General features: G+C 42.3%; 1 protein-coding gene across 1 annotated transcript in view; it reads right to left on the bottom strand.

Moving 5' to 3' along the window:
• ripor1 (RHO family interacting cell polarization regulator 1) overlaps window positions 1-9944 on the bottom strand; it is a 150036-nt gene extending 140092 nt beyond the window's left edge. Inside the window, exon 1 of the mRNA XM_052028707.1 lies at window positions 9538-9944. The gene's annotated coding sequence lies outside the window, so the exon portion shown is untranslated. The remainder of the gene's footprint in view (window positions 1-9537) is intronic.
• Window positions 9945-14895: the final 4951 nt, after the last annotated feature.

Raw genomic sequence — 14895 nt, 5'->3', positions numbered from 1 at the left:
TTACAATTCGCAACTTCAATTAGCAATGGTAAACACGGTTTCAAAAACTTTGTTTCTGTGACTGATCACCAGTGAAGTCTAGAATCATCACAAATCCAGTCAGCCCTCATTTTATCCATGGAAACTACTAGGAATTGGATTTGTAAATTAACATCACAAGGAAATCTGAAATACAACAAGCACAGCCACATTCTCCCTAACATTCCCACCCCATCCCATTCCCCAGCAGCTACAAGAGAGATTCAGCAGCACTTGAAAGGCACTGAGGTGCAGTTTAGGTTCTGTCTACTTGGGAATGAAGTTAGAAACCACAAATCAATAGAAATCATCTTTGGAGTTGAAATGGCCAAATACAAGATTTAGGTACAAAAAAAACATGCCCCACTTTAAAAAAAGATGATTTTACAAACTTTTATTTTTGCAGTTTCCCCACACCATCCCCAAATTACATGCCTCCTTGTCCAGTTTTCCACTTTTTCCCCCCATTTTCAAAAAAAACCCCTCAAGACATCTTCTATAGTAACTGAAATGGACCTTAGTTGGAGCATGCAGAGAATTCCAAATCTCTCAATTTAAGTTCCCTTAAGAGCTGGTGATACGGCAATTGCACAGTGATAGTTAACTTAGAGTTGACTTAGATTTGCTGAACAAGCACCTAAATTTAGATTTACCCACGAACATGTATTTGCATGCAGATATATCTGATTTTGCACTAACAAAAAAGAACACCCTTTATTATAGACTGCCCAACTGCTATTTCAAGTGTGAAGATAAATCACCATCAAGCAAACATCCCACAATGATTATAATTCTGTACATGCTGGAATCATCAAGTTTCTGAAGTGCTCCTGTTACATTTAAATCATGTCCTGCAACACTCCTAACACAGATAGTAAAACTGTGCAGAAGTGCAAACAGCAGAAAAATACATTCTGAGCACTGTTTAGCCCGAGCTTGTTTGTGTGGAGCCTTGAGAAAACGACATTTTTTCCGACATCTCCCAAAAAGCCAAACTCTAAACCTTTTAGGGTTAAAATCCCTGATTCAGTAATCTTCCACCAAAACCATTCACCCAATTAAATACAGTTTATTATCACTTATCTCACCCCTCATTTCTTTTTATTTAAAATTAGAAATCAACATTTTTAATGTTATTATTGCTCTTAAGAGCATGTTAAATGCAGTCAATCCCACATTAAAACAACAATTAAAAGATAATCTGCTGTGACAGTGAACCTATACTGAAGAGCTATTTAACATTATGGTCTTCATTAGTTCAACATATTCGGTGCAAAAGATATTTAATATGAACACTTCAGAGCAATTCCCTTCCTGGGAAATCATTCATACACTCAGCATTCAGGCAAAAGGTAAAACAAGTTTTTTTTCCTGAAGATACTGAGCAATGTTGGAAAAGGATGCTTTCATTTAGCTCAAATACGGGTACAATACTTCAACCCATGTGAAACGTTCCGAGACCTCGTCTGAGACAAGGAGCCCCACAAAGACAAGGATTGTTCTGCTGCACACTTTGCAGCAGTCAAAACAAAACACCCAGTTGGAATATTTGGTCACTTTCCCTCCCCAAGGTACAATTTGCAGGGACTGTGTAATCCAACAACAACTAGTATGTAAACTTTGATTAAATCAGAGCTTTGAGTGAAACATTTGAATTGATCCCAAAGAAAATGCAGCTTTCCACTGCATTTAAAGACTTAAGTTGCCAATCAATAAGAACAGATCCAAAAAGAAAAAAAATTACAGGAGTGGAAGTAGTTCAGTAAACAGTTTTATTACCCCTTGAACAAACACCCACCTAAAATCAGAAGCTTCCAAACCTAAATGGTGAAACCTATCACTAAAGTTGAATGGAGACATGCAATTCAGCCAACTACGCCCACCCACATGCAGACTGGAGGCATGGCAGACATAGAAAGGTCCTTTTTTTTAAACAATCTTAGGTATAACTGGGATAAGACTCCTGGCTTCAAGTTAGAAGATGGTGTATTCGAGTCCCAGTCTGGACCCTTTGTGCACAAAATCCACGACGAAACTCCAGAGCAATACTGAGGGAGCAGTGCACTATCTTTCGTAGGAGGCTTGAGGCCCCACCTGCTCTCTGGTAAAACATCCACTGCTTAAAATAATTCAGTAGGAATTTCATGATATTTTTGCCAAAATTTACTCTTCCAACCAAGAGCACTGAAACAACTTCTTAAGCAGTCCCTGGGAATGGCAGACAAAACTATCGTGGGATCCGCAGACTCAGCCATAGATGGGTCAGGTAATTGACTGGGTGGGCAGTTAATTAGTGCATTCCTTCCACTGTTTACCTGTAGTCACGAGCTTGTCAGTTCTGTTGTGAATGCACCTTCTCTATTTTGAGTTATCATGGCCCAGGGATTCCCATGAGACAGTTCTGTAAACATCCTTGAATCTTTTCCTTTGTCCAATGGAGCTCAGAATAGTGGGTCCATTTTGGGAATCCGATACTGTGACGTGGCCTACCCATTGGAGCTGACTGAGTGTAATTATAGCGTCAATGCTGGTTCACTTATTCTGCTTACAGATTTTGAGGAGACAGTATTGGTAGTTTTTCTCCAAAGCTTTGAGTGCCTGCTGTAGGTAGCCCATTTCTCAAAAGTGTATGCAAGAAGGGGTTACTGCTGCCTGTAGATCATGAGCTTTGAGCCAGAACTGAGTTCTAGCTCTTCAACCAATATTTTTGCCAAAAGCATGTGCTGGTGTACCAGAGGTAGTGGAGAATTTCATCACTGATGTCTGCCTTCATAGACGGGTGGCTCCGAAGGTATGGAAAGTGGATGACTTTTTCCAGGGTCATGTCTTAAACCTGTATTGTCACGAGATAGCTTCTAGTGGTGACAGGCTGGTAAGAGGACCCATGTTTTGTTGAAGAGTTCACTCCATTCATTCATGTGCTTCAGTGAACAAGTCAATGATCCCTGGATGTACACATATATGAGTATCATTTGCCTTCTTCAGCTTGATGTTGGGGTGACTTTGGTTCTGGAGTGGAAGTGACATAGGTTGAGCAGCTCTCCTCCTTTGTCCTGTAGATTACATCCAGTCCAGCAGAAAGCCAAGATTCCCATTGGTTGATAGTCATCGTGATGTGTGTGAAGCACTGCCTGCAATGAGTGATCTTTTCAGAGTACTTCATTACCTGTCATGGCACAAGGTGATGCAGACATCCTTGCCGTCTCTCACTCAAATGATGACATAATTAACAGGTGCCAATGCCTGTAAAAGAGGTGTGGCCATGAGGTCCTGTGTTCGTCTCTCTGATGAAACATGGTGCTGGTTATGACAAGACCATATTCCAAGCATTTCACCAGAGAAAGACACTGTTGGTCTTGATTTCCCCAATCACACCTTTGCAGAACTTTGTTCCTTTTTGACCCAGGTGATGAAGAACCCCAGAATGCATCAGTTTGTCTTCCTCTGGAACAAAGGCTACGATTTTCTCAAAAACAAAATAGAAGTCATCCTTGCCTCTCAGTCAAGATAGTAATGTCAATATCAGAGTGTCCAAGCTCCCAGGAGGTGATAGTGGAGCAACGTTCTGGTCTCTCCCTGTTGGGGCTATCCAGAAGGCCCTTAAGTTCCAGATGCCAAATTTCACCAAGGATTGGAAGTTGCCTGTGCACCTTTTCTTTTCTCGTGGAATAGCCATTACACACCAGCTACCACAACAAACTTGACAGAGCAAGGTCTTGATCCAGTGGAAAGGAGGTCTAAGACGATCGGAGACCACACTCTGCTACATTGGCATTAACACATTTGCTGACGTGCACAGATGCCTGCTGCATACTCATAAGTGGTCACAGACACATATGCCACTGCTCACTGTCCCTTCACATGCCACCACCCCGCATCCCCATCCACCCAGCTGTTTGTTGGACCTTGTTCTACACAAAACTGCCATGTCTTCTGCATTTTAACACTACCTAAAAGTTCAACTAGTAGTTCCCTGGCAGCAAAACAATGAAATATTCCAAATACAAGAACTGCCTCTATTTAAGAGGAGCTTCCCCATTACTTTTGCCCAGTTCAGGTTGATAAAATATATTTTGCTCAATCAAAACATACTACGTTTTAAAAAAAACACCTGCAGCTTCTTCCATCCCAGATTTTAAATAGTCCAACTGGAGCAGCTAACTCCGCAGGCAGGGCACAAGCGACACCATCCTCTAACAGAGCCACCTTTCAGCCTACCCCAACTCAAAGCAAATTTTATAATTATCTCTGACATTATTAAAATATACAAATTACTGTGTTTTTGGCACATTCACAACTAGCCCATAAAGCAACAAAGTGTTTGAAAAAATGCTTGACCATTCAGCTGCTATACAGCAGACAATGGCACACTTATTTAGCCAAGTCACGGTAGGTTATAAATCAAGTCCAAAACAATACAACATTCTGATCCATTTCAAAGTACCAATGGAAAAACATTCAGCAGAATCTGCTTCAACACTGACAGTAAATCTATGCCCTCACGATACAAGCCAGAGACATCTAGTGGTACAAAATCATTACTTAATGTTTTTCCAAACAATGCAATGACTTCTCTCTTTGTTAGGCCCAGCACCTCATTCACCCGACAGCAGAGCAAAGAATTTAGCTGAAAAGTTACAGAGTGATCACTGATTCTGGCCTTGAGAAATGCTTCATTTTAAAATGGAATTACATTTGTCAACTTTATAATCAGGTAGAGTGTGTCAGAACAATTCCAGAGAAGCCCATGTCTCAGGAGTACAGCTCATTGTTCTGGAATGAAAGCTAGAACTTAGTGATAGCAGTGGAAACCCACAGCAAAGAAACCGAGTCAAAATACACGCCACCTCTGCCCCTTCCTACCCCACCCTCCCCCCACTGTGCGCACGTGCACACACACACAGACACTTACAACAGCCATAGCTAATGATAACCTTGATATTGTATTCACTGAACACGCTCATGGTCAAACGCAATCTTTATTAACATGATGTGATGCTCAAACCTCACGTGGAGGAAGATGATTTAGGTACCTGAAACCATTTAAAATGAATACAAACAAGAAACTTTTGCAGATAGAGTGCAACCAGCAAGGTTTCAATAATGTACCAAGGTGTGTTTTTATTAAGCGATGTGGATATTTTGTTTGAAATGCTGATTTAATCTGAAAAAACCTCCAGGTTCAAAAGATTCCCAACAGAAAAGTACCATACAGCACTGAAAATAACAAAAGAAAAATCATCAAGGTGTACAACAAAGTCAGAAAATTAAACTTTTGCCTCAGGGTTTGTTTTTGAATCAAATAATGCGTTTGAAGACTGAGCATGATTTGACTATAACTTCACAATTAGCCTTCATTTGTCATGCCTTCTCTTGTCTTGTCCTGCTCACTGTCTCAGCTATAAGGGTCAGTCTTCAATGCAGAGGGTTTTCTTTATGCCTGTACAGACCTGCCTGGAATGCACTGCAAGCTCTATAAACCACTAACCAACCACTCCTTTTAAAAACACATGCCCACACAGAATTTAACAGCTCTTAGTAAAATTATACATTACATCCTGAAAAAGTTGTGGTAAAATGAAAGGTGCTAAGTTATTGATTGCCATTTTCATTGCACCATTTTGGCAATGCCATTTCTGAGCTGCTCTGCCAAAACCTTTTCATAAAAGTTAATGAATCACACAGCAAAACAGGCCCTTCGGCCCATATACCAACAATCAAGCATCCATTTGCACTGATCCCACACTAATCCCATTTATTCTCCCCATATTCCCATCAACACTCCCCAATATTCTACTATTCAGCAACATACTAGGGGCAATTTAGTGGCCAATTAATCTGCCAATCCAGCTGTCTTTGGGGGTGTGGGAGGTGACCCCAGTACCCAAAAGAAACCAAGACAGTCACAGGGAGAACATATGAATTCTGCACAAACAGCATCCAGGGTCAGGATTGAATCCGGGTCACTGAAGCTGTGAGGCAGCAGCTCCTACTAGTTGTGCCACTGTGCCACCCAAGATGTAGACCATATGCATAGCCGGAGATGAAGAGTGTGACATAATTGCTGCTTCACTTCTGCTAATAAAATTGATTTTTAAAAAAACACAGAAAGGTACACTTACAGTTCAATTTGCTAAAGTCTACCTCAGCAGGATTGCATCTCCACCTATTTGTGAAGTATCTGTCATGCATGGAGCCTAAACATTATTACAAACTGAAACTTAAACTCATAATTAAAATTGCAGAGAATGCCAGCCTGTCAATTATTTAGGTGGTAGTTTTAATAACAGTATGAAGCTTAAACCAATGATTCTGAGAACATTAACAGCAATCCGAACAAAGGGCTCATTGCCACTTGCTACTTCAGATTCCAGACTAAAGACCTTATACCTTTCATCCAAGCAAGTTATTCAAGTTTAGCCTTAACATTAAGTTCACTCGTGTCTCACAGCACATTGATGAAACATGTTCAAAAAGAGACCAGAGGTGAATTAATGTACCATCTTTGACAGACTTAGTGCAAACTGTCCTAAGCACAATTTGAACATAAACTCAAAGATAACTTGATCTGATCTACAAAGCCCATGTGATTAACACCCCAGAATTACATTAAACATTCAAAGACCTGTTATGTAATGTGCTTAATTAACAATTTGTTGACCTTTAACTTCCCTGCACTATTTTTCTCTAGTTGTGATGCTGACTAGATTATAGAGAAGGTAACCATCAATTAAAAATTCCTCACAAAATGGTTTAAAGCTTAGTTTGTAAAGGGAGATGGGGATTAATAAATAATTTCTGAGACAGATAACGTAAACAAATGATTGATCTAATTAATGAAAGAAACGAACAGGAGTATTATGATGTGTGAAACTGGGCTCACACCTGGCTTCAAAACACATCCATAAGGTACGAATGGCAAGCTCAGATATGCCAAATTCTCATGCCTGTCTTGATACTTCTCAACAAAAGTCAGCAGATCCAAATGACTTGCACACCACATCTGATAAAATCACTGCACCTCACATTTCGTAAGTCAGTTCTGAAACCCATCAAAAAAGTTCCTTCTCAGTCATTCTGGTGAAAGTCAGATAGAAACAGTGGACGTGTGTAATATATGCAAGGTTATGATGTATGCACAGTGCTGTTGGGGAGAGTATAATAAACAAACTGCATATGTTTAAGTAGTTCTCCAAGTCTCTTAGAATTATTCATATTCCTGGCACTACATTAAGAATATGAACTCCTACATACAGTACAGTTGGTGAGCAAGGAGATTTGTGACAGATGTTTTAAAAGTTGGAACTGAGACAGAGAATTAAGCAGGGGTGAAGTTCAGGCAGTACTTGGGAAGATACCCAGCCAGTTCTATCTCCTCTCAATTGTCTTTTAAACTTTAGGGATGCTTTAGAATTACAGTTTGGTCCCAGATCACATCTACTGGTTAATGTGATACTACGTTTTTATATGGCAACTTCTCCAAGTCAAGGATTACTCATTATAAAACGTTTTCCAAAATCAGTTAAAAAAATATTATATTCTGGGAAAGCCTCAGGCTTCCTGAGAGCTGGCAGAACATTTCCATAATGAAACAATTCAAGTCATAGTTTTGTCAGACAATATGATCAGTGTTCAAAGAGATAATAACTCTGGTTATACAGAAGTAAGTTTCGAGTTAGTTGAATTAGAAGTAGGATTGACAGAAACACCAGAGCAGTCGACACCTCTGCTCGAGCTCGGGATTGAAAATGATTTGCTTCCACTCTGGTTCTGTGAGTTCTGACGTGACTGAGGAGGCCAATGTGGAATCTGCAGCTGCGGCAGGAGGTGCCTCACAGGATGCGCGGGTGGGTAGTTTGTGAATTAGTGCACCCTTTTCGGCATTTACGCTCGGCTCACTTCGCATGGACCCAAGGTTCTCAGTGCCAGAAAGAATGCTCATTCTCCACTTTGAGTGGTTGTGTACCAGGGATAACCCGTAGTCAGCCGGAATGTTGTATTATTTCTGAGGAGAATTTGAGAAGATTCTTGAATCTTTTTTGCTGCCTACCCAGTAAACCCTTCTCATGACAGAGTTTAGAATACAGACAACACGAGACACATCTTAATCACTTACACTTTACTTTGGAAATTGGAATTATGTTATTGAAGTGATGTCTGCCTTTGTGATATAAATCAGTTGAGAAATACCCTCAAGAGTTCCTGAATTATTTAGAGACACTTTCGCTAAGATAACTTAAGTAACTTTTAATTGTAATTCTAAACTACATTCAAAATGCTACTATGTCCAATCCTTGACAAAGGCAGAGCCAAAAGAAAGAAAGTAGCACAACAAATTCACTGCACGTCTCTCCACCGGAATCCCAATATGCTGATATCAGAATTACTAGGTCAAAATTCAGACAACACAAAAAACATTTTGTTGCAGTAATGCACGTAATGATTGTGCCAATGTAGAAGACAGGATGGAATCTTGCCTTATTAAGAGTGCAATTCACTGCCATTTTATACTCTCCAGACTCTGGCAGAAACACAAGCTGACTGGAGTTGTTATGCACATGGATTCTAAATGGATTAATTTATGAAATTAATTTTGTCTAGGATTAAACTCCCAACAGTACTGTGGGAGATTGGGATTAAAGAAAGTAACCCGATATGGTATTGCACTGAAATCTGGATTTTATTTTTTTATTAATCACCCAAAGATAAACTTAATTTTGAGTTTGAAGAAGGTAGTGGAAGAGACAGAGGAAAAGAGAAAAAGGTTGTTAGATCTACTGGAGAGGGGTGATGTCCGCCACGGTTGCAGATGATAGTCAAAACACAGGGGTGAGGAGGTGCAGTTTAAAGGGGCTTTTAGAAGAACCCACAGGTATGGAAATAACGAGCAGCGAAAGACTTCATGCCCACAAACGGGTGTCATCCCGGGGTGGTGTGTAACCAGACATTGGGGCTGGGGAAGGGAAGGGGAAGCCCTGCTCCAACTTCGCTGCCCTCCGGCCACAGCGGTGCCACCGGCCGCCTGTTGAGCGCCGCTTTCTGCCCAGGGGGTCCGCGCCCGTCCCCGCGGGACCCGGGCACATCCCGCAGCCGGTGCCGAGAGTCGGGGGGGGGGGGAGGTTCCCCCCACCCCCCTCTACACCCACCGTCTCTGCAGCCTCCCGAAGAGAAGTTTGAGTTGCAGAGCGGCAGGCAGCCTGAAGCTAGCGGTTACCGCGCACCCCCCGGCGAGAACACCGCCGGCCCCGGCTCCCCAGACACTCCCTGCAGTCTGTCCCAGTGACGGGGTTCATTTCGCCCCCCTCCGCGACCCGCTGCCTCTGTACCCATTCTGTGTGCGAAGCCAGAAGCCCCCGGGCCTGACTGCAGCCTCTCTGTCTGTCTCAGCAGAGCGCCTTCGGTGCCAAGGAAAGCAACCTTCCAGCGCAATGAAAGAGCGAGGGGGAGACGGGGGGGGGGGGGGGGGGGGTGGTGGTGGTGGAAGAGAGAGGGAAATAAAAAGGCAGAGACGGCTCTTACATGGCTGCAGCGTTGGTCGGATGAGTCCAGCTGTGGCGGTCAGTCCGGGAGATCCACGGCTTGGCAGCGCTTCCTGTGGAGGAGGCAGTGGACTGAGACGGTGGAGCCTCAGATTGGCAGCATGTCCGGATCCACACACACCCAGGCTGTGCCACCGCCCCGCTGCGGTACCGGCTCCCCTCCCCTCTCCTCTCCCCTTCTACTGTGCCGCTCCGATTCTCCCTTCTCTTCAGTGCTGCACAACCCGAGCCACCGGTTGTGCAAAAGAGCTGAGACGGGGGGAGGGGCAGCTGCACGGAAAGCAACAAGCCCTCTCACTGCAGTTTGGGCTGTTTGTGCCTCATCGTGGGATGTGTACTGGAGATGGAGACCCGCATCTGTTCCACCGCGGGCAAGCTCGGGCTCAAACCGCTGCCTGCGGTCAACGCGAGCACAAAGTTCTGCTGCACACTGCAGAGAGCGAACAATAAGAAGTATGCATGCTAACCAACACTGCAAAAGTTAACTTTTTTTTGGAAGAAAGCCTTGACAAATACTACCCATAGCGGACAAAACTTACATTAACAGTTGCCGAAGGTTTTCTGCCTCATGTAAAACTTTGAAATTGATTTGTAAATGCATTTTTTTAAAAAGGTTCTGGTTTACAAGTGTATGTGACATCGAGCTCTGCTGACATTTCATTTTGAGTAGAGGGTTCATTTCCGACCTTTCTACCTCAGGAAATTTGCTGCGAATTTCGAGAGGCGGAGTGCATATTCACCAATTACATTGTGGCCGAAAGGGTTAAATCATGGGAAATGATTGCATGGGATAGGCTTTTACTCCCTCGTGTGAAAATGTGGTTATCTAATTAAGATTTTTTTATAAATGATTTGATGGGGGTAGATGGAAACTAATTCCCATGGTAGGCGTAGTCCTGGGAACTCTGTAGGTTTGACCAGGGTAGTTGGCTGCGACCACCAGGTCCGCTTGTACACACCGCAGTTCAAACCATTCAGGGTACAGATCCAATAGGCGCATTTGCCTCTGACATCAGAGTAATATATATGGGCAAGTGAGAAACCAAGGCCTAAACAAAGGTCTCATGGCGCATTCACTTTAATCATTCCAATGTGTGTTCTAATCCAAAGGTTCATAAACATTCAAATTAGGCTCATTAGAGTTTTTTTTAAACGCACATGATACTGACAACCTGGAACTCTCCCACACGGTGTAGAGGTCAGACCAAGAATCAGTGGTGCTTAATCCTCATGCTTGGCTATCTATGGACCTTTTTTTTATTCATAGGACCAGAGTGCAGCTGACAAGGCAGGCAGCTAGTGCCCTCGAAATGCCGCGACAAGCTGTCTGTCTGAACTAATGCCGAACTTCTGGTAAAGGTACTCACACTGTTGTTGGCAATGAGTTCCAGGATTTAGACCCAGCAATACTTAAGAAGCAGCGATATTTCCAAATCAGGACAGCGTGCAACTTGGAGGGCACAGTTTTGGGAGTTGCTGTCAGAGTGACCTGAGTATGTAACTTCAGTGCATTTTGCAGATGATTCACACTGCAGCCACTGTGCGCTAGTGGAAGGGGAGAAGGTTTAAGATGCTGGTTGGAAAGCGAATTAAATGAGCTGTTTTGTCTGAGATGGTTTCAAGCTTATGGAGTTGTACAACACAGAAACAAGTCCTTCAACTAACCATGTCCATGCCAACCATTGTACTTATCTATACTAGTCCCATTTACTGCATTTGGTCTGTAGCCTTTTATACCTGGGCGATTCAAGTTCTTGTCTAGGTACTTCTTTACTATTCATGCAGTGTACTGATCCAGGCAAGTGGGGTGTACTATATCATGCTCCTGTTTCAGTTGGCTTCTTGTCAGTGATGGAAAGTCTTTGAGGAATCCAATTATAGCCTCCTGTCCCAACCATATATTAACCACAAATTAATATTTGATATAGGTTATTTAATTTCAGAAAACTTGTCTTGCATATAGTTCATACCTCTCAAAATATGACACTGACTTTATTCCAGTAAACTTTTCCTTACCAAATCAGCCATGCAGCCCCTCAGCACAGACCATTAATCAATCAGATCTTGAATAACTCATCCAGCTGCCTTGGATTTATTCTTCAGCTGGTCCATCAGGACTGAGGAAGCGGTTTCCACTTCATTTCTGTGAGGTTTGAGCTGACTGAGATAGGTGGGAAAGGAAGTAGTTGATGTGCAAGTGGGTGGGTTGGTCCTTCAACCATTTACGTTGGGCTTCTGCGTGCTCCTAGATAAGATACCATTATTAGTTACATGTATATAGAGACACACAGTGAAATGCATCTTTTTGCGTAGTGTGTTTTGCAGGTAGCCCGCAAGTGTCACTATGCTTCCGGCGCCAACATAGCAATGCCCACAACTTCCTAACCTGTACATTTTTTTGGGATATGGGAGGAAACCGGAGCACCCGGAGGAAACCCATGCAGACACGGGGAGAACGTACAACCTCCTTACAGACAGTGGCCGGAATTGAACCTGGGTCAGTGGTGCAATAAAGTGTTACGCTAACTGCTACACTACTGTCCTAAACACAATTTGAATATAAACTCAAAGATAACTTGATCTGATCTACAAAGCCCATGTGGTTAACACCCCGGAATTACATTCAAAATTCAAACACTTGTTATGTAATGTGCTTCAGTTGTAATGTGCTGTTATGTAATGTGCCTGCCCTTTTACATGAACTTGTATTAAGAACACCTTTGAATTTCCTCTTTGTACCTGGTAATTTCTTGCAATGACAGACCGTGGAACACCATGCCTGTTTCACAAGTCTGGTTATTTGCATGTTAGTGATGTGGCCTCAACCAGCAGAGCCAGCTGAGTGTAATTTGGCCCTCAGCTGCCCTGGGAGAGGATGCTGATGTTGGTTCATTTAACCTGCCAGTGGATTCGTGGTCCGCATTCATCACAAGTAAGACTTTGAGGATCTTCTCAACTGCCACGCCTCTTGACTCCAGTCCACAGCAAATCATTTTGGTCTAATTTACCATCATCCCTGATGGATAAGAAGTGAAAAAGGCCATATGCCAATGAAAGCCCACAAGGCTTCGAGAGTAGTTGGTATTTCTACTGAGGCAGTGTGGAACTTCAGTCACAAAAGCACGGTTCCATCTCCCACATCAGGAGATCTCCCTCATTCCATCTTCCTCATCATCACCATGCCAGCAGATCTCAGATCTAATCGTGTCCTTCTTCAAGAGACAAGTCTGATTGCAGTTTCTACAGTAGCGCCTCCTTACTGACTGCCACACAGAATGTCACGAGTCGGATCCTCCTCGACCACCTCCTCCCAAGGGCTACTCGAGTTGCAGCAGGGACTCCATTCAGCTGGAGTCACAGTGAACATGATCTTCACTGCACAACATCTCCAAGAGGGAACAGCACTGACCATTATACATGGCCTTTTCAATCTCAATAAAGCCTGCGACTCCATTGATTGAGAAGGATTATGGAGCATTCTCCTTGGATCATTTCCCTTAATACCACAAGCTATCATTCAAGCTTTCCTGATAGATCATCTTATTTGAGTGAGAATGCCTCGATGAAACTCAGCCTATTGAAATTAACTTTTGCATTTGTGGGATAAAAGGGGATAGTCAGTCTTTCCAGCTCTTATTTACTAGATTGGAGCCCTTTTGGAGGGTTGCATGGCAGCAAGTACAGGATTAGGCTAAGCTGCGATGCCAGAATGGTCATCTAGCAGGGTGACAGTCATTGTCTTGGTATAATTAGCACAAGATGGTGGGTGACAGATATGCATGAAACTGCACCCCAATAAGGAACCAACAACTTCAAGAGAGGGAGAGAGTTGATCGAACTTGGATAAAAACCACAATTCTGCAAATGAACTGATTCCCTCATATGATAATTAGGTATTTTCTCTACGCAGGTTATCCTGAAGAACAATAAGCAAATCTGCCTTAGATTCCAAGTAATTGTCTTTTATTCGTATGGTTGGCATTATTAATTTGTTTCCCCATCAACAATGAATTATCATCTTGATCTGACATTGAAGCCCTCCCTCTTGTTCATGGTGTTCTGCACTATTATCTGTGATTTATTTATTCCCAAGTTCCTCTGCATTGCTCCACTCAATGCTTGTCCCAGCTAAGATTCAATTCCGCAGGTGCCAGACACCCTTCTGAATCTTGTACGAGTGGTGATGCTTCATTGTGATCCTAACTGGTGTTGTCAGACTAATGCCATTTGCAGGAATGGAAATCCAAGGCTGATTGTCTCTTTCCTGACCCAAGGAAGAATGGGGCAATGACAATCTTCTCTGTCTCTCCTTGTTCATCAGCCAGCTCAGCACAGCTTGGGAATCAAACCTTGTAATAGGTCCGATTTATTGTCCTTATTAGCTGAAGCATCAGGAAAGATTTTATTTAGCATTTTAATATGGAATAATGTGAAAACTGTAAACTCTTTAAGTGAAGAAAATAATCGGACACCCCCATTTGTTGAAATGTTAATATTTTGATAATCACATCAGTGTTTTCTTTTTGTGTGACACAACCTGATGAAAAATTTATAGTTCAGACACCAAGTGAAATGAATAGATGCTCTGCAATGTTTTGAAGATGGTGCCATGAAATGAATAAAAACATGTCCTTATTGATCAAAGGCTTTTACAGTGAGGATATCCTAGCAGACTGCAGGTTTGTTCCTGATGTACTATACTAGACAGCAGGAATAGATTCACGTGCATTCTTAAAGTGACCATATTTTTTTGCCTGTGATTATGCTTGTGAAAGACAAAATTCACTAACCTAGATTAATATTGTCTGTAACATGTATACAAATATTATCAAAGGTTAAAACTTATTTTGTGCACTTATCTTTGTATATACGTAAGTCACAAATGTCAATAAATATCACAAAATAATTTTATTCCTCTGTTTTCAATTGTTTGTTCCTCCTATTCATTTACGTGGGCTACCAGTAACTGCCTGCCACCATGCCTAAAGAGGAAACCCATGATTATAGATTGTCGTCTTTTGCTATTTCTTCTTTCTCCTGCCTCCAGCAGAAAGTGACAGGTTCCTAATTTATATTTCCTCCAATAGTAGAGGAATTAGCCCGAAAGGAACAGCCCAGCTCTCAATGGCTTCTCTGATTCTATGGCGACATACATGAGCTTACAGTAAACTTGTCTGAAGTGCCTGAGAACGGCAGCATATGATGACGTTATATGAATGCCCCCTCACCAAAGCCAGTTGCTGATAGTGATATTTGTGTATTGACATACACAACATTCACAAGATCCTTATTTGTTGCAGCACTTATAACACAGTGTCACTTAATCAATATAACTTAA

The sequence above is a fragment of the Pristis pectinata genome, chromosome 13 (assembly GCF_009764475.1).
Source record: "Pristis pectinata isolate sPriPec2 chromosome 13, sPriPec2.1.pri, whole genome shotgun sequence".
NCBI classification, from domain to species: Eukaryota; Metazoa; Chordata; class Chondrichthyes; order Rhinopristiformes; family Pristidae; genus Pristis; species Pristis pectinata.
The sequence above is the reverse complement of the archived record's forward strand: the minus strand, read 5'-3'. Positions and strand labels throughout refer to the sequence as shown.